This window comes from Falco peregrinus, chromosome 5 (assembly GCF_023634155.1).
Source record: "Falco peregrinus isolate bFalPer1 chromosome 5, bFalPer1.pri, whole genome shotgun sequence".
NCBI lineage: Eukaryota > Metazoa > Chordata > Aves > Falconiformes > Falconidae > Falco > Falco peregrinus.
This window is the reverse complement of record NC_073725.1, coordinates 47,787,264-47,813,352: the sequence shown is the minus strand read 5'-3', so window position 1 is coordinate 47,813,352 and position 26,089 is coordinate 47,787,264. Positions and strand designations below refer to the sequence as shown.

At 47.0% G+C, this 26,089-nt stretch overlaps 1 protein-coding gene across 1 annotated transcript in view; it reads right to left on the bottom strand.

Annotated features, from left to right (window-relative positions):
• JCAD (junctional cadherin 5 associated) overlaps window positions 1–24,617 on the bottom strand; it is a 66,495-nt gene extending 41,878 nt beyond the window's left edge. The window contains exon 1 of the mRNA XM_027781661.2: window positions 24,494–24,617. The gene's annotated coding sequence lies outside the window, so the exon portion shown is untranslated. The remainder of the gene's footprint in view (window positions 1–24,493) is intronic.
• Window positions 24,618–26,089: the final 1,472 nt, after the last annotated feature.

Genomic DNA, 26,089 nt, shown 5'->3' with positions numbered 1-26,089 from the left:
TGGGGGTTCCACACCCCTCTGTCCAGATGGGGTGGGGCCTCACAAGACCTGCTTTCACCTCAGGAAGACTTGAACCTAGGAGGAGATCCTTCATTCAAACTGTTCTGAGTGCCTTGCCTGTCCTGGGGAAGGCTCTGGGAGAAAAGCAGCCAGCCAGCCTCCGAATGAACTGTGGTTTGAAAGGAGGTTAAACCTCCCCTGCACATGCAGCTTATAGCCAGCCAGGCAACATCAGAGAAGCCAAGCTGCATCCGCTCCAAGGAGAAAGTTAAAACAGAAATGAGTCTTCTTACTTCAGCTCTGCCTTTTGTTGTGCCCTGCAGGCAGCGTTCACCTGAGACTGTGTATCCTCCCAAGTCAGAGTACGCTCGCCTAAGTGAAAAATGGCACACACAGCCTTACCCCTTAATTCCCATCATTTCTAGAAGAGCCTCGGTTTGCCTTCTGTTCAACATGAGCTTAGTGTTCATGAGCAGTACCACAAACCATCTCAGAAAAGAAGCTGAAAAGTGAGTTGCAAAGCTCAGTGCATAGCTCAGGTCCTTACAAGTGGCCACTCCATATTTAAGGAAAGGCAAATAATCATCACAGAAATAACAATACTGCTTTAAGATGCTGTCCTCCTCTACCCGCCAGGAGCCATCTTCCTCTTTAACAGTGTCAGATGCAGGGATAGTGAGAGATGCGAATCCCTTTCCACACCAACCCAGTGGTACTAGCCTGGCTAGGTTTCTGGAGTGCACTAGGCTGATGGCTTTGCAGCGAAGCCAGTGAGGAAAGTTCTGCTGGGGGGTGTTTCCTTGTAGAAATGATGAAGGAAACAGCTAGGGGTAATGACACCATAACCCAGTACAGCTGTTTCTGCAGTGATCATTTGTTCACATCCTAGGATGCACTGAAAGAGCAGCTTGGAGCATTTCTGTTGCTGCTTATCCTCCGACTGGGCTGTTGTTAATGCAACACTCACTCAATGAAGTGTTTGGGATGAAGTCCAAAAAAGCACTTAGGTGCCTAAATCCAAGACAGCCATTCACAGCTGCCTAAGGACTTAGGTTCCCCCTTTTGTATGCCCCTTCCCAGAGTCTCTTAAAAAACCCAGACTTCCACAATGGGGTGACTTTAGGTGCTTCCAGCTTAGCTGGGCTTGGCTGCTGGAGCCTGCCTCCCGCCTCTCTGCCATCCAGCCCTGCAGGAAAGGTGGCTGTGTTTGGCATCACTCAGATGCTCTGTGACTGTGCCCTGGGCTCTGAATTCAGCAGCTGCAGGTGCTCTTGCTCAGACCGTGTCTGGTGCTGCTCTTCCTCCTTGGTATAACCACCATGGAGGGGTTGCTGCTGGCTGGCTCTCTGCAGCCAGAGTCGCGATGACTATGGCACAAGGATGACTTGATGCTGATGAGGGAAGAGGCTACCACTAGCCTGGCTTGAGCACATTTTCCCCCATGTAGCACTCCTCCCACTCTCTAAGAAGGGTCCAGGGTAGAAGCGATGGACATACGTATCACAGAAAACAGATGTTCCCGCTTCCGCTGCCCTTGCTACTGATGGTCTGACAGGGACTGGTGGAGCCAGGTGGACTCCACAGTCTGGCAGCTGCTGTGTGTGTGGAAGCTGGGTGGGTCATGGGATGCCAGGCTCAGAGCCACTCATGCTGCCACCCATCAATAAAGCTGCATGAGAACAGCTTAAACTCATTACTAACACGGCGTAAAGTTTCTCTTCTACTACATTGCAGAGTATACCTGTTCATGTGCCCCTTTGCTCAAGACAAGAGTTCAAAATAGTTACAGAAATCTGGTTATTGAAGTCCAGTGATTTACAGGGAGCACCAGAGAGTGTAGTTTCTTTTCTACTACACCTTATATTCACCTTACTCCCAAAAAAGCCAATTACTTCCCAGGAAGTTCTTGGGGTACCAATGATGAGCTGAGACACGTGTGCAGGGAACTCATTAGCTGGGGTGGAAACACCCCTTCCCACCGCCTGGCCGTCTGTTTGGGTGATCTGACAGGCATCTTTCAACTGCATTCATGTGTCTTGCCATGAGAACATTAAGCTTTGCCAGTTTTCTCCTCTTGTCTGATAAAGCAGTTAGAGGTCCGTGTAACAGATACTTGTACTTTTCAAATATATGTCTCAGGTAGGGCTCTACACGTGCAAGCTGTTTTTCTCATTAAGCCCTTCAGTTACTGCAGTTTACCTAAATCCATGCTGGACTGTAAAAGGCTTAATCGATGTAACACATTCACTCCTGATGATGTCAGGCAGCCACTACACCAACATAACAGATGAGCTGATCTGATAGCCAGTAGATTTGGGATGGCAAGCAAGGTTTATCATGTTAAACCAGGTACCATCAGCACCTTTCAGTCCTGCAAAAATGCTTCGATTTTTCATAAAGCTATTACTGAGACATGTAAGGAAAACATGAGATCTGAGCTCCTTCCAGCTCCAACCTTCTGTTGCTGGCTCCTCTTCAGGAGGAGGCATGTTTCTGAAATTATTTCAAAGATGAGATTTGGTGTCTTCTCTGCCTACATGCATCCTCAGCAGGAAAGAGCAGCAGAAGAGGGAAGACTGAGGGCTACTGTAAGATGGAAAATGAATCTTCTGTAGATCTGTCCATGCATATGCATCTGGTTGGGCCCCGTCCTCCAGCCATGCTCCGATCCATGTTTCGAAGGGACCATGCTTCCTTCTCAAATTACTGGCGCTGGCAGAGCAGCAGAGCTGGCAAGTGAGCTTTCAGGAATGTCTTCATCCTTCACAATTCATATGAAATATGTCCAAGTAGTAATATTCTTGGAGAGCCAGATACACAGATTTTGCAAATGTTGGGAGCAGCAAAGCACGCTATTAATAAAACAGTCACACTGCTCTTGGTTTTGTTCTTGTCGTAATAATTGTAAGCAGAAGCTTTCTTTTGTCTTGGTCAAGTCTCTGTTGCTTCAAGTTCAGAGCTGTCAGAGGCAGCTGAGCAAGGGAGCTTCATGCAGTGGACAGCAATATCCAATCCAGCATGTGCCATTAGTCGACTCTGGTAAGTTCAGTGGAAGAGTGAAGAGGGGAGCTTGTCTGAGGACTCACTCTCCCAACAACTGTTAACACTATTGCAGCTCAGAGTAGCTTGCCAAAGGTGTCTTGGCTTACAGAAAAAAATGGATATTTTTTTGATGCGTACAAACATATCCATGAATGTATACAAATGGTAAAAGCTAGTATTACATCAACTGTCATATTTATTAATCTATTAATGATGACTTATTGTAACAGGGTACCTTCAACAGGGAGAAATAAAGGACATATTCTCAAAATACTGGGAACCAGATACAAAAAAGGAGCTGCTCGTAAGTGTCTTTTTTATGCTCATCCAAATGTTGTGAAATAAGGTTGGTGCCTTCTGGCAGTATGAGTCTGCTTAAGAGGGAAGATTTTGTTCTGATAGTCAATAAATTTTCCCTACACATTTTCAACAGGTAAGTCTCAACAGCTTCCATTAAGGATCCAAGTCTTTGTGCTCCAGAGGCCAAAGCACCCACCATTTCTCCTCATTTGCGATTTGACAAGTTTATCATTTACACTATGGTGTGTGTCTTTGAAAGGAAATCCTGGTGGAATTAACCAATACTAGATTTCAGGTGCAGCAGGAAAATATGCAGTGGAGCATATTTATGTTAGAGAGAGACTTGTGTGCTTAGGTACACTGCAGTGGATATTGCTGAAAAGGGCAGCTTTTCTGCAAAGTTCTGTTAGATCCCCTCAGCAGGAAACAATTATCTGTAATACCAGTTTCCCACAGAATCTCACAAATCTTTCCCTACAGGGATTTCACCTTTCATTGTTTCCTCTGCACAGGACAGAAAATCCAACTGCAGTGGTACAAAATCAGATCTGAGTCATATTTTTTTCAGCCTCTGGCAGCTGAAGGGAACAATCTCATCTTTGACTAGAAGGAGGTGGGCAAACAGAATAAGGGCTGGTGACCTGAGTCCCACGGTGACCTCCAGAGGTCCCTTCCCAATGCACCTGCTTCATTGTGTGATGCCCAAAAGGAGCGGGGTGGAGGGTGCAGCTGGGGGGTCCCTGCTTTGGGGGCACTCATGCCTTGGCAGCAGAAAGGGTCCAAATCCAGGCATGCCAGGGCCCTGAAACATTCATGGGAAGGAGCACTGCCCTAACGAGTGCCTGTCAGGAGGAGCACCTCACAACAGCTGCCACCTCCCCATGTATCCTCGGCATCCCCGTGGCAGAGCTCCTGGCTGCCTTGAACCAGCTACTCTTTTTCTTTCAGCTGTGGCAGTGCGGGGTTAGGAGGAGGATTACAGCCATGGTAACCAGGAGGCATATTTTCAGCGTGTTTTCTGCATTTTTCGCCTTTGTCCCTGTCCCCTCTTTCAAAGCGAGGTATTCTCACTGCATGGCTTCCTGACAGTTTGGGCACAGCCCTGCCTGCGCAGGCAGTCCTAGAACTAACCCACAACACGTGTGGGGGTCCGCTCCCTTCTCCCATGTGAGAAAGAAACCCTGAGCTCAGCATGGGGGTGCTCAGACCCCGTACTGGGCAGCACGCGCCCAGGGAAAGCAGATGTGTGAGGTTCTCTGGGGAGGTGGGCATACAGTCAGAGAAGGGACTTGTCTCTTCGAGCAGTTTGGCATATTCAGAGCTACCATATGCCAAGGTTTCCTAGCAGAATCCACCTTTTCCCACCTCTACAGACATTTCTGGGGTGGAGGCAGAAGTAAGGACTTTGCCCATGTGGTTAGGGATGTGGGTAGGATGACCCTGGGAGCACAAGACAGTTTGCTGTCCCCAGTACTTGGCAGCCCAGCAGCAGCGGGACCTGGCCTGCTGACTGCAGGTACAAATAACCAGTTAGATGTTTTAGCTGCATTTCCCACCAAGAGGAGGCTGGTGAGGTTGTGGTCTGTCCATCTGCCTCTGGCAGCATGTGACTGCCAACCACTTTCTCCCAGTCCTGATGGGGAGATGTTTCAAGGCCATGAAGTCCCCATGGGCTTGGGACTTACAGTGAGATGGATCCGTCCCCAGCACCAGCTGCCCTTTGCCCAGGCAAGTGCTGGCTGCTGGGGAGGGCAGCAGGAGCCATAAAGCAGTGGCCAGGGCATCATGAAGAGCCATACCCTGCAGAAAAGCAACCTCACAGGCTCCTACGAGCAAATCCATCACTATTTGTCCATTTCTGTCCCGAGCTGTTTATTAACTCCAGCCCAGAAGACCTGACATTCAGGTAAGCCGGATCTGATTTTCTGGCTGAGGGAGCCCTCAGATCTTTACTATTTCCAACGAGATTTCATCGTGGGAAGCACATTGCCCTCTGAGGCCTGATCTTCAATACCAGCAGCAGAAAGCACCAAGCACGCCCAGCTGCCAGCTAAAGGAAACTCAGACCTTTGCTAAGCTCTGGCTACAAAACAGGGATGAGAAAGAATGTAGAAGCAGCCCTTGGACACAGCACCCCCTGAAGGGGCTGAGCTGGGGAGGCCCATCAGTGCCCATGGGTGATCCAGGGTGCAGCTGCTCCCCTGCACAGCTGGCACGGGAGGATGCTCATCCCTCTCCAAAATGCAGGCTGTGCCAGAGGGTCGCTGGTGTTGTGCTCCTGGTGCCACTCCGGTGAACTGCTTCAGCAAGGCATGCAGGAAAGGCAGGAGGCACCTGGACAACTGCAAAGGCTTTGGGGGTAAAGGCAGAGGGACAAACAAGGGGAAAACAACAAACAGGAACAACTCTCCTTGATATTTTTCAAGTTGTTAGGTACCTGGTACCAGACACTGACAAATGAAATTCAAATGTCTCAAGGTATTTTGTTTTTCAGAAATTGGAAACTTCAAGTACAGATATTGTTTTTTAAACCCATTGGAGAAAAACTTGTTCAAAAGCAACATTTTCCTGCAACAAGTGACTTAAGAAAACAATGACAAAGCCCCTTATTTTGGGAAGAACGTTTTTAAGTCACAAAACTTCAAGTAGTTCCTCTCCCCACTGCAGATGCTGTCAGACATGCCCAAAACATGCATGTGTATATAGACCTATGATTTACTCTTTACGATTTTTTCATTGTTGGCCTTGAAGCTGCAGGAGAGCTACCTTGTTTCATCCTCAGCTGAAGGGGATACAAAATATGATGCTACTGTCTAAGAAGTGTGAGTACAATTGTGGAGGCACACAGACCTGCAACACTGAAATTTAAAGCTATGGAGCAATTCTGCAGGGCCGTTAATATCATTGATGTTCATGCCTGATCATCCCTTTGTATTTATAGTCATTTTACTTGCTAGAATTCTCTAGCAATTTTTAATTTTAAAAAATTTCATTTCCCACTTGAGATCTCAGAGGAATGGGGTGAAAATGTCATTTGCATGATAATCAAGGTCTCCTTCAAGGGAAGGGTAGGATCTGGAGCCACAATCCAACAAGAGTGGGAATATCCATCAAAAGTTTGTCCACTTAATTCCAGATCCAGGTGATGACGAAATGTTTGTTTTGTAGAAACCAGGAGAGCTACAGCCAAAGGGAAAAGATGTGTTACGGTGAGCTCCGCACACTGGAAAGCCCTGCTGAAGTGGTCGCAGGGGGAAAATGAGGACAGTGTCAGGCTGCTCTCCCTGCCCGTGGCAGGCGGGAGGTGAAGCACAGCAGTGAGGCAGTCAAGGTGGGCAGCAGGCCAGGCTGTGGGGAGTTGCAAAGAGGTTTGACAAGCACTGTCAGGGGGGGCACATGGAGCTGAGCCTGCCTGAGAGAAGGAGAAGCTGATGAGCCTCCCGGGGAGCTGGTGAGCCCCCAGGACTGCAGCTCTCCAAGCAGAGCTTCTACCTTGCCCTTGCCTTGCCAAAGTCTGGGAGGGGGGTTTGTGGCACTAGGTCTCAACACCTTTATAGAGGATTTCTATTTTTCAGCCTCAGTGTTTAGTTCTTATTTTAAGTTTGACATTTTGACTCAGTTGCAGCGTAGCTGTGATGTCCCATGACATGCTACAACATTTACAAAAATCAACAACAGTCCCAGTCCTTCATTGACTAGAACCACTCCTGGTTATTTCTGCGTGCAATGGGAGAAGCAGGGATCTTGGCCTGCCTCCGCAATATGTCCTTGAGGAGGTTGTAATTATTGAATTGGGGGTTGTAGTCTTTCTGCTGGGCGTGCTCTGACTGACAGCCCGGGCCAGCCAGCACTTCTCTCCTTCATAATAGTGGAAGCTTATCTGCCTGCAGTGCCAATAAAAATAAATCATCTGGTTGCCTTATGCTCTGTGTGGATGAGAACAGAGTCATCAGTGGTCTGTGTACTTCTAAGCTAACTTTACGCCCACGGCATTCTTTTTTTTTTAAATCAAATTGCAGGATTTTGAAGAGGCTACTATGTACTGGAGAAAAACGGATGGCTGAGGCTCAGTGTGTGCGAATGATGAGGTTACAATACATTCATTGTTCAGTTTGAATAATGGTTTTTCAAATTAGGTTTGCATGTATGAGTGTAATGTTCTCATTGACTAGAATGATGCGCAATAGACCACCCACAATTTGGGAGAGTGCTATGAGTTTGTCCCTCTGTGGGCAGGCATCACTTAGTTCTCCATCCCCGTTCTGTCAATATCTCTTCAGCCTGTCCTTAATCATTCCTTCTAGATGAGCTGGAAACATAGCTGGATCACACAATTTTCCATGGTGGCCCAATATGCAGTTAAAAGATGATTTCAAGTTGAGAGTCCACAAAACCTGGAGAGCTGAGACCCGTACCACTGATCCAAAATCCAACTTCAGCATTTTCCACTCATTCAGTGTGGGAGTAAATTAGGATTTATTCTTCAGAAGTCAGAGATTTGCATGACTTTAAAGCAGAGTACATGCCTCATCTGTCAAGGGGGAACCATGTAGCAAGTTAACGTTTTTTTTGATATACTGGGGGGTCTCAGCTGCTCTGCAGTAGTTTTGTCACTATCCCTATTACCAGCCCTCCTACTTTCATAAAAAAGTAAGTGTGCAAGCAGGCAAATACGATGCAGTTTGTGGAGGAATCACTCCCACTCAGGTGGCATTGAGATAAAATTATACAACTTGAAGTTACCGAGGGCACAACCTCTGGCTGTATTTCCATCTGGAACATATGTCGCTCCCCCCTCCCCCAGCTCTTGTTGGGAAGATGCTTGGACAGGTTGTTATTTATGTCGGTGCAAACTGGTGGTACCAGGCATGTCTCTGTGGTAGTGAAGGAAAGTATTACTGCCGGCATCGCTGTGCAGCATATGTATGTGATGAGATAATAGACATCTGGCACTGAGCGGTTACTGAGGCTCTGTACACCCCTTGTTTCATACTTTTGTACAGAAAAGCTACCTCCAGCACAGTATATGACTATGGTCTGGAGTAATAAATTAAAGATTGTATTGGTCCTCATGAAGCACTGAGCTGTGTAACCCTGCTTTCAGGTCCACAGCTTTGCACTTGTACCCAGATGCTCCCAGGGACATTGATGCATGAAGAGGGACTTGGGAAGCTCTCAGGTGTCTGTGGGCTTACTCCCTAAGATTTGCTTTGCTTCCTCTCTTCATCTGCTCTTGGGCTGGATGTCTCACACCTGAGACCCCACACGTGATGCATGCTATCTGGCTAAGTCTTCCTGCAAGAGCATTCACAACCACAGCCCAGGCACCCGTCACCTCCCCATCCCACACCGCTGCTGACAACTCACTGTCCAGGAGGCAGGGTGTGCTGACTGTTTTCTGGGCCCAAACGGACATGAATGCCACATCTCCCACTTCTGGGACAGATGAGCGTTCAGGTCCCCGCGCGAGGGGCAGGTTGTGCATTGCATCCAACTGCTGTTTAGGCTACACACCCTAAAAAATCATGTTATTAACTCAATGTTAACATACAGTTAATCTTATTTCCAAATGAGATTACAGATGCCGTTGTTCGCTACTCTTGAGAAGCATGAGATGACTATGGCGATGCCATTGCAGAACATACAGTAGATTCAAGTCTGTGATGGGGCATTGCCAGCTCAGAATCCCTCAGGATGGGTACAGGACCAAATTCAACTCTCTCTTGCACTGCCCTACAGCTAAACTGACTTCATTTTGCATCCCTGTGGTTTTATGTGGTAAACTGGTGAGATATTTGATCTCCAGTACCAAGAATAGGAACCAAGTGTCTGATTCCAGTGCATGATATTCTGCAAGTATCTACTTGAGTAGCCAGGTCTGAGTAAAAAAAGAAATCAAATAGAGGGATGTGGAAAAATCTCTTTATGCCTATAAAAGGATCACTTCAAAACCACAGGATTTTGTATAGGAACCTTTTTCCTTAAATAGTAGAAACAGTCTCTGGGTACATTCCATCAGTGTAAAAAATGGAGGTTAGAGGAGAGCCTCTGTGTCCGGCAGCAGTTTCCTCTCCTTCTGTCTCTACTTTTCCTCCCCTTGCCACACGTTACCTTGTGTTAGCCCCAGAAACTGTGCTTGTAGGAAGCATGAAAGCAGTATAAATGCAATATATATATTTATAGACATTGATATAATCAAATGCATACATATATGCATATATATGTTGTGTAGTTAAAGAGGATCTGCATGGTGGGATTTTTCTGCATTTTTCAGGAAACACCCTTCTGTCCCATTTTCCCACCAAGATAAACAAAACTTGGCTGTGAATTTTGCTGGGTGGCTAAAACCCCAGCACAGGCTCCTACTGCAGGCTCATGCCGCAGCCTCCTCCCGCCCGCTACCAGCCAGAAGACAGGGAAATGAAACCTAAAGCCCTTCAGCAGCACCTGCACAAGGGCAGTGGGCCAAATCCTGCCACGCAAAACCCTGCTGACATCACGGGGATTAGATGGTCTGCTAATCAGGGCAGTGGGATTGGTGTCAATCTTTTACTTAGGATGTGATGCTGAGTCCTGCAGTGGGCAGCATGGGGTGGCTGGGGCTGGGAAGGGACTGGGTCCCCCTGGGGATGAGCAGCCATGGGGGGTGGCACTGGGCTTTGGGGTGCCCTGTGTGTGCTGCCATGGGGAGGAGCAGGAATGTGGGACCAGCTCTCCTCGGGCACTGGACTCTGGTGACGTTCAGGGCAAGGGTCCTGCTGCTGCCCTTTCCAGCTTGGGTCTCCCAGGGCAGCAGAGGACAGGAGGGGGGAGAAATTTTCTGTGACTTTGGGGTTCAGTGGCCCCTTTGCAGCAGGTTTGTCTAAGGGTGGGGTGGGAAAGGAGTCATAAGCTTTCCATCTTCAAACTGGACACAGGCTCAGTCGAGACTGAAACCTTTTTGGGGGGTTGTTTAGAAACCAGGGTTACGTTTTTAGTACTTTATAAGAGGAGTCTCATGTGTTTACATTAATATGATGAAAATGGCATGCAGAAGGGTCCCTGGGGACTCGGACTGGCTCCAGTCCATCCCTTCACCCCATGCCTAAGCCAGTCCTTACAGATGTCTGGATAACCTGTTCTTAAAAACCTCTAATAACAGAACCTCCACAGTCTCTTGAGACAAAGTATTTCAGCGTTTTACTACTCTTACTGTTAGCAACATTTCTCAAATCTGTCTAACTCTTTCTTAACTCCCTCCCAGCCAGAGGCAGTACACACCCTCCCTGAAACTGCAGCATGTGGCTGCTGTCTACAGCCGGGACAGAGAGCAGTTATTCCATTTTGCTCAGCCCCTTATGTGTCTGAAAGCTATTATTTCTCCCTTCAGACATCTGTTCTTTATTCAAACCCAGTTTCTTTAGCCTACCTTCCTGCACATACCTGAATACACCTTTCTTGAGGAATAGCATCCCCATCCATAAAAAAAAATCTCTAGGTGAAGTCTCACACTAACAGGGGGAGCTGAACAGATGGAAAGGAGATGTCTTGCATGCTGTATTTCTATTTATATACTCCACAGTGGAGTTTGGGGGATTTTTTTTCCCAACAGTAAGATATTATAGGTACTTAGTCAGCCTGTGACCCATCACAGCCGCAGGTCCTCAGAGCCAGCAGCAGCCCAGGCAGCCAGCACCAGCCTGGCTCAGGGATGCTGGGGAGAGCTGTGCATTCATCCCTCCCAGACTGCATCTTAGGGCTTTTCAGTCCCTATCTCCAGTTTGTCATTCCTGCAACCCACAGCCAGCACAGCCCTGCTGCAACTGCAACAAGCACATTGGTCTATTTTGCCATTGCCTCAGCTGTAAGTCAACATGCAGGTTAGTTCTGGGATGAAGGGAGACCTCCAGGGTCCCATTCTAGGCAGTCCCCTAGAAAACGTGGAATTATTGACACCTTCCACATACAACTTCACCCTTCACCCCTAATGGCTTCACCCTTCCCATAGCAGTTTCACTCCAACCCCATTTCTGCTTGCTCATGTAAGGGATGACAAGGCTGGTAGAAACCAGGAGGAAAAGGTGCTGGGGTGAGAGTGCACCCACATACCCCACAGGTGAAGCCTGGGGTGGCACAGCAGGTAGCACCTGCAGAGTGGGAGCTGTGGGAGCTGCAGGCTGCACAGCACCAAGGAGAGAGAAGGGGGAGCAGCTACTCGGAGCGTGGGCCCTGCTGTGGGAAAGCTTTGTACCCCAGTCTTGGTGTCCCAAAGAGCCACACATGGGCTGGCCCAGGCAGGGCTTCAAATGGGGCAGGGGCTCTGCTGTGGCAAGGCAAAACATGCGAGGGGCTGGGAAGCAGGAGTTAGAAGCGAGGTGCTCCCTTTCAGTGCATGCTACTCAGTTCTGTTACTGTAATCAATATTGGCAACCTCACCATGGTAAAAGCTGTGCATATAGCTGGGCACCTCCAGAATGGCTATGTTTCCACTTCATGGACCCTTGCACCTTTTGCCAAGTCCTGTCCTCTCCAGAGTGAATAGGTCTTGTGCTGCACATCCACAAGTTCCTAGTAAAGTTGTTAGTGCAATTAGAAAAAGATAAAAAGTACCTCTGAAGCAATTGCTCAATCTCCTTTTCAAAGAGCAACACATACAGTCAGAGACACACTGCTGGAGAAAGTGTACTCCATGTACTGGTCTAGCAAACACCTCCTGAACATTTTTTAATGTGACCTGGCAGCAGACCAGGGTAAATGGCATGTTCTTTTTCCAGTGCTTTGTCCCAAAGTGTGTATTTCAGAGGCTTAAAAGAACAGTCAGTCAATTAAATGTGATAAACGAGGCCATTTGTCACCAGCATTTTAGCTTTTCTTTTAAAGTATAAAACGAGATAATGAGCAGGGCTTGAAGAAATCCTTTGTGGTGTTGGGAGCCAAGGGCACATGATATACAGAACGGATTTTCTGCCTCTCCCATCACGAGAATGCGATCTGACAATACTCCCCCTCGTGACACAGAAATCAGAGACAATGTTAAGAGGGGGGAAAAAAATCACTAATGGTTGAAAAAACAGTGACATGTTACAATGGAGATAAGAAAAGAAATGCACTTAGTTAAGGGCAAATCTACCACCATTGCAAACTTCCCTTTGTAGGTGCTGGTCAATAGGAACAGTGACAGAGAGGCAGCTGCGTTCTACCTTTAGCTTACACAAAAACCTCATGTACCAGTGACCAACTTATCACCAACTCATAAAGAAGCCAGCAGGGTATGCATCCAGGGGAAGGCAGTGGGTGATGGAAAAGATGGATTATCCCTTTCCCCAGCATGGGAGAGGGGACATGCCAGTGATGGGCTATCTGAGCTGCAGGGTCCTGCACAGTATGGGAGTCCTGGGGCTTTAGGGCTCCAGGTGCTGGGAGAATATTCCTCCTGTAACATCCACAGGTGCATACAGCACACTGGGACACCCCATTCACTGACAGCCATGTAAACAATGCAGTACAGGGATGTAGCCCATAACAGTGGTGGCAGCTTGCACGGTGCAGCGTTAGTATGCGTTGGTATTCATGGCTGGAGGCTAGAGCTGGGTCTGGATCCAGAGCTGGAGTGTTTCCAGTTCTCTTTTAAAAAATAGCACCTTTCTTTCTGGCAGGTTCCCTGAATATGTTTCCTTCTGTGCACTGTCCTTTTTTATCATGTGTGTCTAGGAATTAGGAAACATTTACTCCAATGTGTGAAATCTCTCTGCACCTGTGGGACATGAACATATTGACTGTATTGGCTGTATTTCACATTGGTGTGTGTGCCACCAGATCAATGTTACTTCTGTACCCTTTTCCCATCTCCCCTCTGCATCTACCCACTTGTGCTACCTCAGGAGGAAATTACTATTATTTTTTTTTAACTTCTTTTCTCAATTAATCATCATTTTGTACTGAATACATTGAGGTAGGAGTGCCAATAATTATGCTTGTGCACAAACACAAATAGATATTTAAGGAGATGAGAACCAGAGACATTTTGTCTCTACGACATATGTTTTATTTATGTCTGTACTGCGTTGTTTTGGCAGCATTTGATTTAGTCTTGGGATGAAAACCCTGTCTTCTTGCAAACATGGAGAGCCTCACACATGCCTCTGACATTAAATAAGTAATGCACACAGCGCATGGAAACATACATTTTAAGAAAACTGCCCAGATGCACCAGCAGCAGGGGGTACCAAAGTAACTAAAAAGGCGAAGAATTAAAATCTCATTGAAGGAATTCAGGAAAGGAGGTCCTGGTCAGGTGCCAAATGAATAAACGTCAAACATGCAGTTGAGCCAGTGGCTCAGCATCAGGTTAGCCTCAAGTCAATGAGTTTTCAGCTGATAATGAACTTTGTGCATGGCCTTTGATGGGCTTCTGCATGGAAAACTGCCCCCTCAGCACGCCTGCCACCCGGCAGCAGCAGCGTGCAGCCGGCTGCACCCACGCGAAGGTTTCCAGCACGCATGGTGGCTGCCACCTTAGTGAGGTCCATGCCCAAGGAGATTTTTCAGATGAGGTATCAAACAACAGGACCAGATCTTGTGCTGTATAAAACTGCTGGTAAGAGTGGCCTGTCTGTCCCTGCCTCCCCTGGAAGCGGGCTCAGCCTCAGCCCATGGGTTGCCCCGGCTGTGGCCTGCTGAAAGGGTGGGATAATCCTGTCGAAGCCCTTGGTGGGCTGCCCATTTCCACTCCTTCCAACTCGCTGGCTTCCAAAACAAATTCCTGTTGCAAAGACTCAGGCCCTTTCAACTCTGCATTCCTGCCTGTAACACGATCCCTTTTGAGGAGGTGGTGAACTGGTACAACTCGGTGAACTCAAAAGGAAAGAGATCCCAAATAATTGTTGGAAATGATTGGAAAGAAATATCTTGTAAAACAACATCCTAAACAAAACAGAGCTGAATGTTTCAGAAGCAGTTAGCTGTGAAATGGCGTGCTTTCAAAAGCACAGTGCCTTACCACGGGCAGGCAATGGAGGTGTGGGAATCAATGCCAACACCTTTCCCTTTCCCACGTGCAAAGCCCGTGAAACTGCTGCCTGCACCACAAGGCAGTTGTGTGAAGGTGCTACCACCACCTGTTTCACCAACAGTGTGAGAGATGCACCACTGCAGTCTCTAGCTACAGCCCAGGGAGTGAACGCTCCATCCTTTCTGCAGCAGAGGTTTGCTGACATCCACCTCGTTTGTCTGGGTTAAGCGGAGAAGGAAGAGGAGGCTCTGACTCCCAAAAGTTCACATTTACAGCTTCAGGAAGACAGTTTCTTTGCAAACACTTTACGTGGTTTTCTTCCTCCCGTTACCTCTACAGAAAGTTGAGCATCTTTAAAACTGCACTAGCTTCCCTTAGGGAAACTTGTTTTCAGAGCCCTTCTCGACCCGATTTGGAGCAGGGACATCAAAGGCAAGGCAAATCTGGTCCCCTGTTAACTTGGATCCATTTGGAGCTGGGCTGGGAAGCTGGAGCTTGCCCGGGTGTTCAGAGTCTTTCGAAATATTTACTTATCTGACTGACAAGAGAGTTATTTAATAAGTTATGGTGTCTGCAGTTCAGTGTAAACAATTTACAGTGTCATGATTGATGCTGGGCCCTGTTTGGAGAGAGGCAAGACTGATTGTATATACTGGGCTTCGTTTTGGAGAGTTCAGGTCCAGCACTGGGCAGTAATATACTTAATAAATAACAACAGTTAATCATATGGACTCACACTGTTTCAGTGCTCATGCAGTCACACAAACATGGCTGAATTAAATCTATGCTTCTTTGAGCTTACCTTGGCTGTGCAAACGTCAGGGACCTCTGCAGGGGTGCCCTGTACAGTGGTCACAGTGCCTGGTTCTGCTCTTGTCCCGTGCCTGTCCTGTCCACAGCCCTCCAGCACTTACTGGGCAGAAGGCAATGGCTGGCTTTGTGGGTAGGACAGCCAGTGCAGATGTGGGGCATCACGCTTCAAGCCTCTTCTCCAGATCTGTGAGGATGGAGGTTGGGAAGGCAGTCTCACCACGTCCAGGAGGCAGCTCCAGCCCCTGCATGAGTAAAGTGAAATGAGTGGCCTTGCTTCTTCTGGCACAGCTTCAGGTCACGGTACATGGGTGGGTTTCCTCAGTCTTTCCCTTTTCAGTGTCTTCTCTCAGGACTCCAGGGGCTTCCAGGAGGAGATGGGATTTCTGCTGCAGTGCTTTGGGTGACATCACTGAAGTCCTTTTTCTAGGTGAATACTTTCCACTACAAGTGTGCAAGATCACAACAAAAGCCTGTTCCTTGGTGGAAGAGGTGTTCCCACCTCCAGTGGAAGGACAGAGGAGTGTGATTGCTGTGGTTCATGGGTGCATGCAGCCCAACTGGTGAGCCATAGCTACTGCTGATAAGCACAAGCCCCCACGAGACGCCAAAGCAGATAAGAGAGGGCACAGATTAATGTCAAGCTGAGAGAAGTCAGCGGTCCTGTTGTTCTGCTCAAACTGGAAACAAGTTATTTCAGCTCTGAACCATCAAAATATTTTGTTCCTGGAATTAAGTGACCTGGACATGTCTGCTGAAACAGCATTTTCAGGACCATGCAGCTCCCTCAAATTTTCTGCAATTTGACTTTCTGACCCGATTGTGTACAAAGACAAAGGTACATCGTTCAGAAGTTCCCACGAAATGGGAATGTTGGGCCAAATGCAGCCATGTACAATGCAGGAGCTATGCAAAAGCTACAGCTGAAAGGCAAAAGCTTGGAAGGAGAGGAAGAAAGAACCCTTTCTTGCTACCAAGCAGCTGTTCAGATTGACTAGTAGAGGCCAGAAATAAAAAAAAAAATATTTAAGAACTTCATTCTGGAAACACTCTTTCAGACACATTCACTGTCAAAGGTCTACTCCAGATGCTGTGAGTGAAGAATGGGAGGAAATTAAAAGGAAGGAATTGACCCTAACACTGACACAAGAGGACTGAGTGGATGCGAGCTGGATAAAGGCTCCATATACCCATGCAGCGAAAAATGTGCTTCCTCTGAACAGACCAAAGTAATGAAGTATTGATTTGAAATTATTGAACGGTGATACTACATCTATATTGCTGACGATGGCCTTGTCTGATGGAGAGAAAAGTACAAGGAGGTCTTTCCAGTTCAGACTGGAAAAAGGAAAAGGATGTCTGAGGCAGACTTTCCAAATATTGCATTCACCGTGGGAGGAAAGTAATACTCAATGCCCTCCTGATGTTCAAAACTGTTTCTGCAATAATCCTCAGCCACCAGAAAAGGCTAATTGATCCCCCAGGTTCACCAATAGCATTTGCTCTCAAAAGGATCTATCTTTTAATGTAGTCAGTTGAAATCTGCACTCAGAACAAGAAGGATCTTGAGCAAAACGCAGCCTGCCTCTACCTCCCAAGGGACCATCCAGAGACACGCTGCATTTAGCAAAGCAAGTGAAGGTTTCAGGGGGACCTGAGGGACAGCAGGCTGATGGCACCACTCTCAGTCTCCATGGAAATATGCCTCGATGTAATTACTGACAAAGAATAAAAGTGATTCAGAGAAGCTCTGGTACTTCCTCCCTGTTTAGCTCCCGTGATTAAACCCACACAGAGCCTAGAATGGGGAGATGAGCCTCAATTATAGCTAAGGAACAGCATAATGTATTATCTCCTTTGCACTTACTGTAGCGGGTGAGTAATCTAATTTCTACCCAAACTCATGTTGACTATAGAGAGTTTGCCAGTGTCTGATTCATCAAGATGCTGGAATAATGTGGAATTAGAAATGCAGAAGGCCTGTAGCTCTTTGCCACTTATTCTTCAACACTGACAACTTTGGGCAAACTTTTTAACAGCTAGCATTAATACAACCAATACTGTGGTGAAAATATGCCTTCAGCTAAAATTAAATACAAATAAATGGCCTGCTAAGTGAAGAGTTTGAATCCTCTCTTTCATGTACAATATAAAAATCTTTTTATTTTGGATGGTGAGTCCTTCTATAGATTTGTGGACTCCAACTGAATGGTACGGAGCTTCTTTTATGTGCCTTGAAGTTCTTTTGCTCAGAAAATGCCCAGAACTACAGGTTCTGAAGTTATAGTTTAAATACTGTTGAAAGGTATCAGCAGCCTCCACTCCCTTGGCTGGTGAGAACTGCGGAGGGTTGGCATCCCTGTGTTTCCAGCCTCAGACATCGTATGTGGATAACAGTAGAAAGAGACAACTCTCAGAGCAGCTTTCCTGAAGCTTTTCTGGATGGAGCTTATTCCTGGAAGTTACAGGGTCATTGAGTTCCTGGGACAAAACCAATATGACTGCTGAAACTCTCCCCTGCGACTCTGGGAGCTGCTGGCACAATTTGAGGCTGGGTCTGTAAGCTCTGTGGAGCAGCCACCAGCTTTCTGAGCTGTGGGATCTGCAACCCTGGGAAGTAGGGTACTGTCCCACAGCACAGCAGTGAGGCAAGAAAACAGTTCAAATAAATCTTAAAAACATGGATGGGGTCTTTTACAAAGGGCAGTTTTGTACAGCAATTTATAAAGAGCTGAAGGGGTGCTATTGTTTAAATAAATATTTAAGGGAGAATCCTCTCAACTTAAACACAGCGAGCTGTAGCATATGGAAAGCAGCAGCATTTGATTACACATATGCAAGAGGCCAAAGCAAACCATTAAGAACAAAAGCGGTGAAGAAGGAGAAAGTAATTTCATTTGATTGCTTCTCCAAGATACGTTATTGACATCGTCATTTCTGCCTGGTGCTAAAGTGCAGCAGGGGTACAAACCCTGGCAGTCCCGGCAGTGGATGTGCTGTGTGAGAAAGCCATTCTGCAAGCTCCACTGACATTTTGCCTGATGAGATGGCAGGGGGTAGAAGTATAGGGTTTAGCTCCACAAGCGATACCCTGCCTGGCGACCCGACATGCAGCAGCAGGACTGTGTGCCCAAGGAGGAGGGCACAACGGTTCAACAGACACACAATCACAGCCTTGATACTAGAGGGTGGCACATTTCAACACAGGTTCACTTTAAAAGCCTGCTTGGTTTGGTTGAGGCTCAGGGATGACAACTCAGGTGAGAGTTTCTTGAGCCCTGTAGCTACAGAGCTGGAGTCACCTTGTGCGGTGAGCCTGGCACAGCCGAAGCTCAGTGCCGTGCAGTCAGAGGTTTGGTACAAGGAGGTGCTTTCTGCCCTGCAGGTAGAAAATGCCAAGGGCATAAACATCCAGCCGGCAGTAGCAGAAAAGAAGAGAAAACAAGGTAAATTCACTGCTGAGGGACAAGACATCTAAAAAAACCCAAAAAACTGAAAACATGCTAAAAGGCTGTAAGCAGTTAAAAAACCCTCAATGAGTTTGAGGTTATTAGGAACCTGTGTGTGTCATAAATCTAATACATAGAGTTGGACTGTGGGATTCACAAAGGTGTTATAAATGAATTGATAGACTTAGGGGACTTAGGGGACCCCATGACACTCGCCTCTGGGGAGGAAACTTGAATTTATGTCTTGGTAGGAGTTTTCCAAATGGTCTTCACCAGTGCAAAAGGCTGAAACATTCATTTTCATCACCCTGTGCTAGTCTGCTTCTTTTGAAAAAGGTAAGGCTTTTACCTTATCAGAAATGAGTTTTTCTTTTCTGATACAACTGTGTATTCATTCCTTTTCTGAATTTAAGTCACAAGCCAACAGACCACCAAACAAATCACTTTTCCAAAGTGTCCTTAAAATTGGAGTATTCTGTAAAGGTGACACATATTTCATGGACACATCTGAAGACATGGCAGATTCCCTGTAAGAAGTAGGACATTATTTATACAGGAGAACACTGTTCGGATTATCAAGATGGCTGCTACAAGAGTACTCATCCATGGCTGTATCTTGGCAGGAGACAAAATCTGTGCACCCGTTTATGAAAAAAAATCCTTTGATGTTTCACGCCCCATCACATGTCACTGGACAGCAGAATAACACGAAGACAAATTTACATCTGGGGTGCGACCGTGGGAAGGCAGTAAGCGTCTGTTAGTGTTGGGATCAATCTAGTTCTCTCCAGGCACAGGATTTGAGGACCTCAGTGTCACCGTACAACCAACCACCTGTAGAAACCCAAGACCCTGGCATGGCTCAGGACAGAAAACCTGGCCCACACAATCTGTGGAGACATGGGGATCTGCAGAGCAGGTCAAAGCAGATCATTTGGAAAAAAAACATTAATTTCCAAAACAAAATAATTCTTGATTCATGACTATTTGGGAACAAATGAGAAATAGGAATTACACAAAAGCTCCATTTTGTTCATTGAGGAGCTGCAGAATTAATCGCATGTACTTTAGTTTCCAGCAAAGGCTAAGTCCCAAGGCACAGTGTTGTGATTGTTGAACTGGGCATGTCACACATACTGGTTTAATTCAGACCAAAACTGCAGGGAGACCATGATGGAATATAGCCAGTAGCTGGCTGGGAATAGAGGTGGGGTAGGAGCAAGGTCTGGGTCTCAAGCAGGTCAAGCTATTCAAAAAGCAATGAAGATTTTGGTTAGCACTCATAAGATGATCTCACACTTTCCCTGGGCTGTGTGCAGCAAAAGGAGCTGGTGGGACCAGCCAGGGTTGCAGATTAGGACACCAGCTCTTCCAGAGCTGTGCAAGAAACCTTATTCACAGACCTGACTGCTTCATTCGTGATGTTGCTTGTAAACATCACATCGACGTTGTAACACCAACAGCTTCCCAGATTTATTTCTTTTGTGACAACTTCCACAAGGACATCCCCAATAAGGATCTCTGGTCCTTTGACTGTAAGTCTCCACTTCATCCATCTGCTCTCATCCAGCACCAAAGTTTAGGGCACTGTTTGCCACAGTGTCCATACACGTACTTTCTTCTCTTTTTTCCATGACACTCAGAGCAGAAGCCCGTAAGCATCCGCCACTCCTTTTCCTTTTCTGTTTCACTTCTTCTGCAACCCCCTGCTTAAGACTCCTTCTTGTGACGTCCTTGACAAAGGCGAGGATGCCCGTTTGCAGCAAGCCCTGCCTGCAATCCTGGCCCACACTGTCTCACAGCCTCTTAGAACTCCTTCATCTCTCAGTAGCTGTCTGTAAGCAGCTCTGGTCTTCTCACATTGTCAGCTCCTGTTCTTCTGGCCTTTGCTTCTACATCGTCTACAGCTGAGCTCTGGGGTGTGCATGAGGCTCCCGGGAGCTGACGGAGATGATGACACTCTATTGCCTAGATTTGTGGGAGAGGCTGTACAGGGTGCTTCGTAACCCATGGCCATAAAAGAAGTGAAGGAAACCACCTCTCCCTGCCACGTCAGCAGGGGCAGAAACAAGCAGCCTGCAGCTCCCCATCTTGCAATGTGGCAATCACGTCAAGTGGCAAAACGGAAACACTGAGATTTCACCATCTGTCTGCAAATGCTGCATATATATTGCATACAAAAATAGGCTCTAAGAAAACTGCTAAGACTGAAAAACCCATGAGGCAAGAGATGCCAGAATTAGGCCTCCCTTGTGCTATGTGTTATGATACACTTGCTAATTAAATGATCACACAGTGCTTTGCCAGAGGTATCAGCTTTATCCTATGGTACAGGATGGACTGTCTTCACTGGAGAAGATGTAGAATTTTGTTTCATCTTTAGTGTTCAGTGTGATCCTAGGCTTTATTTGCTACCCAAGTCCTCCTCTGAATAGAAATTACTGATTTTCTGAACACTGGCAAAGTTTACTGGGTGTTTCACAAGTGTCTCTGGTACCTATGTAAGGGGTGTGGTGGTGCTTTAGCCACTTGAACAAAACAGAAACAGGGAAGAGACAGGCATGCAAGCAACCAGGCTGATCACATCAACCACCAGTTTGTCAGGTGTCTGGCTTGGTCACCCATCCCAGCTGTCCCCATCAAAGCAGTGGGTCTTCCCTGCAGCAAGACCTATGCCCATACCCACCCTTGCAGGATTCACAGCACCACAGCACAGTGCTTCAAAGTCATGAGCTGAGACCAAGTGTGGTCAACAAATAGATATAGCTGGGGCTGGGGCTGTGCAAGGGTGTTCAGTATCAGGCGGTGCTGGACATCCTCAAGGCAGAGCTCCCATTGGGTGCCACGCCAGGAGCATACTTCATTAACAGGGTCTTACGGCACATGCAGACAGCGGGGCAACCCCACAGCTGATGACTGCAGGCTAGGGAAAGCCTCAGAGAGACCCGCCACGAAAGACCGCAGGGAGAGCGGGACTGAAGCCAGTTCTGCAAAGCAGCACTCATACCCCCTAAGAGGACCATGGATGGGGCAGCTCAGGTTTCATGTCAGGCTCTGGCATGTCTGGGCTCTCCCTATGGCTCACACCTTGACATACATCTCCCCACCCTGTTCCTGAACCTCCTGAGCCCCTGACTCCTCACTTGTACCATGTACTCCCCATCCCAGTCCCATGCTATCCTTCAGCTTTATCATCTCAGTACCATACCTTCCCTTAGCCCAGCATCCCCAGGGCCCCTGGATGCCTCCTGGCTGTGCAGGGAAGGTGTCAAAAGCGGTGTTCCCTGCCTGCATTTCCATTGCCCCACCCCTCTGCCTTAAGCAGCATTACGAGGAAAGACCAGTTTCATCTTGCTCCTAGAAAGAGCAGAAGGGTAGTCCAGACCCTGCAAAGCTGTGGGGAGGCAGCAGGAGCAGCAGTAACTTGGTAGCACCAACTGTGTCCAGGAGCACTAGGGTCAGTACTGGGAGCTGCCAGGATGCTGGGCTGATCTCGCTCATGTGGGAAGGAAGCTCAGCAGATTTTGACTTCTCAGCCCTAGCACATCCCTAATAAGTTGCTATTTTTTCCCTTCAAAGTCTATCACTAAGCCAAACTGGAGGAGATCTACAAAGTAAAGAAAAAAAAATAATATTGCAGTCCTAACACAAAGCTGCCAAATTTCAGATCTCTGCTCCAAAGCGCAGAGGGATAAGAACTACCCACAGAAAGGATCACCAGGTTCCCCCCTCCTGTTTCTTCCTTTCTTTTTTTTCCAGTTGGACAACAATGCCTTTTTCCCTACGCTCATTCTTGGAAATGGCTGAAGAGTTTTGGCTGAAATTTTCCAGAAAAGAACTTAGCCCAAGGCAGACAATCAAGTTGGAAGAACTCAGTCTAAACGGTTCAAGCCTGGCAAAGTTATAAGCAACTGCAAATAAAGTCTTATAGCAGGACACATATAAGTAAACTTAATCATAGGAGCTGCAAGCAATCCCACCTTTGATCTGTTCAGAGTTATAATAGCTGATGATGCTGTTCCATTCAAGTGTGTCTTATCACGATTCAGATATGTCACTGGTAAAAAACTTTAACTCAGTCATCCCACTGAGGCTTCCCACACCCCTTCCTACTCAAAGAGCTCTTCCCATCTAACAACTGATCAAACAAAAACCCATAGTTCCCTCGCCTCCAGTATTTGCATGTGAGCTTCAGCTTCTTGGATAGAGGCAGCTGATGATAAAATGGGATTGCTCTCTGAACTAATGCATTCAAAATTAATAAAAGAAATAAAGCAACACACTCCTCTGGCAGGTTCCCATACATATTTTCCATAAAAGTTCATTTTTCCACAAGAACAAATTGTGAGTTTGTGGGGGATTTGCACTGAATCTTGATACAGAGCTTAGAATTCTTGGCACTGCTCGGGACATTAAAATGACATCAGCTCCACTTTCTATATTGAAATTTTATAGTTACTGCCTGACCACATTTCTTTGTTCTGCGCGTATTCTCTCTCCTCTGAGCTGCCTCTCTGCTACGGCGCACTGTACATGAGTATCATGAAAAACTGTGTTTGTGTTCCTTACAGCCCTGCTTGCCCTCCCTGCGCTGGGCACTCAAGTGATAAAGCTGCATTTCTTCCTCCAGGACAAAGCAGCATTGTTGGCTCAGGGGACGAGGGCACATTTGCTAGCCAAGAGGCTTCCCTGCAGCCTGACAGCTCTGCGCTGCGAGGGACCTGGCGTGCCAAGCAGGGTCCTCCTCTTCTCTGGAGGAGCAGAGGAGTGGAGTGCGTGCTAGCAAAGTGACACGGCTGTGGGACAGCGGGGACCAGGGGAGGCCAGTTATTGCAGGCAGGACACTGTGAAACCATCCTGTCTTACTCAGGGAAGGGAAGGGGAAGTGGAAAGAAGAGGAAAAGGAGCATCTTGGGGTGGGAGACAAGGCTTTCTCCAGCACTGGCAAGGTATCACCTGGAGCAGTGTTCATTCAGTGCTGTCTTGATGGAGGGACATTATAAGTGCTCCCCCCACCACACACCCCCTGCCCCATGCCTCAGGGGAGGGAGGGGCAGTGTATTTTTAAATTAAGCAAAAATCTGAGTAATGGTGTTCCTGTGTTATGCAGCAGCATGACCTGCTGTGTTTGAACACCATGGTGTGGGAGGACCGATCTGGTACTCGGGATCCCCTGTGAATCACAGCACGAGGAAAAGCAAGAGCATTGGGGCTGGGAGAGTTAACAGACTCCGGCACTGGGAGTACAGTTCCCTGGACATCAGCACAGACATCACGCTTGTTTCCTGGATTTCAAATAAAATAAGGATTCAAGGAAAAGATGATGCTTTCCTACATCCCCTGTGACTTGGAAAGCAATAAGAGCAAATAAAGGCAGTTAATTATCTGGCATGCCACATCGAAACATTTCTGAAAGCACCGCTCTGCCTTTACTGTAAGTCATGCTGGAACAGCATTAGCATATACTCTGTAAACAGACTCGGTGCCATCCTGCGGCACAGCCCCAGCCTCCCACACGGGGATTACAGCAGCTGGACAAACCCAGGAGGGACTATACCTGAGAGTCAACAAAATGCCAGTTTTGCTTTCATCTGGCTTGACTGCAATAGTACTGGGTTTATTTCCTACATTGCCTACATGCTCAGCCTCTCTAATGTGTGACAGAGAATCACTGCTGTTTGCTCCTCTGTGCAAGATTATCATTTCATCATTTCACTGTCATACAGAAATAGCCACAAGACCAGATTAACAGTTAAAGATTGTGAAGCCATTTGCCAAACACTTCTTGCTCTATAAGCAACAATATTTTTACAATTGCATTTGCAACGGCATTTCTGAAATCACATTTATACACTCCTTTACAAGAACATGCAACCATATACAGAATGCAGAAAATCTTTACCTTGCATGCCCAGAGGAGAATGCCTGGTTTCCTCTCATGGATCAGAAGTAGGATGAAAAGCAAACCCAAGAGAGACCCTTGAACAGACTCATCTGCTGAGAGTTGTTTAAATCCCAAGCCTGCTCCCACTAGCAGCTCTAAGTTTGTGCTCTGAATAGAGGCTGTGTTATTTTAACCACAGGATTTCTAGTCATGGGGGAGGAGAGATGGATTAGGTACGTTTGCAATCTAATGCTTCACATTTACCTCAACTGAAACGAACTACTTTAAGCCTGATGTAAATAAGTACTGCTAAGATATAAATTTCAAGAGCCCGCTAACCAATTATGCTTAAACTAACAGACTAAATAACTGTGGAAAATTCCAGAGGAATAAGATAACATACTTTTGTGTTCTTTCCTAAATAAAAGGCATGTGTGGAATTTCATGCTAGATACTATGGCAAGTGAGGGGCAGCAGATGAATTGCGCAAACTAACCTATGTAAGGTGCCGTACCTTGTAAAACAATATTCCTAACACCTGTTAGCATGGATTTCAGCAGGCATCCTAGCAATCTGGGTTTTCATGGCTTGTAAAAAGTACAGATATGAAGGATTTGAATCTAATATTTCAAAAGACCAAATAAAGCTCTTTAAGGTAATAAGGCAAGATTTTAAAAGGCCACGAGGTCTGCAGTTCTGCAGGAGCACAGACATTAGCCCACTGAACAAATGCCATCTCCATCAGGGATGTAAGCTTAATACCCTCCCTGCCACTCATGGATCGCTATGGGGATTGTTAAATGCAGGCAAAATATCGTGCCCAGGACACTGGTTTGGGGTTTGTGTTGTCTAATCCAAACTCTGCCTTCATTTCCTAGTTTATGGCACTTTTGTGCCACAGCTGCTGTGGTTGCAAAGCATGGCTACAGTCCAGGCTTCCAGAGCCACCTCACAGCTGACAGAAGAGAGATCTATTAACTTTCTGAGAGGTATGATTTGTAAATAAAACACATTCTTAAACTTTGGACTGAACTGAGGAAAACAATTTGGATGCAAAACACCAGAGGAAAGGGGACAAATTCCAATTTGTCTTTGACAGCAGAGGCTTCAGGAAGACAAGTTTAATTCCATTTTGAATAAAACCTGGCTCTATAAATAGCATTATCTTACACTTACATAACGCTCTTCATCCCAAAGCATTCCCGAGTGCTTTGCAGACATAATCATCCCACCTGAAAACCGCGGGCGGACCTCCCACCCTGGCACAGAGGACGGTGTCCTGCAGGAGAGGCAGCGGAGCATCCAGCCTCCAGCAGGAGCTGGCAGCTGGCTGGGTTGTCACAGCCTGTGCCTGGCTCCTGGGGTGCTGGCCAGGAGCACTGGGCATTATCTTACCGGGTCACCCAGGTACAGAGTTTGTGGTGATGCACAGGACTGGTATCTGTAACTGCCAGCATGGTTAAAAGCCTGTTGCCCAGCTCAGCCCTCAGGTTCTCAGAATGGACTGGAGCATCTCCAGGGATGTTAGCCTCCTTCCCAGAGCTCAGGCTGAGCTCTCTGAGTTCCACCTGGATGCTTGGCTCAGTCTGACTCACCTGAGCTTGGGCTTTTGCT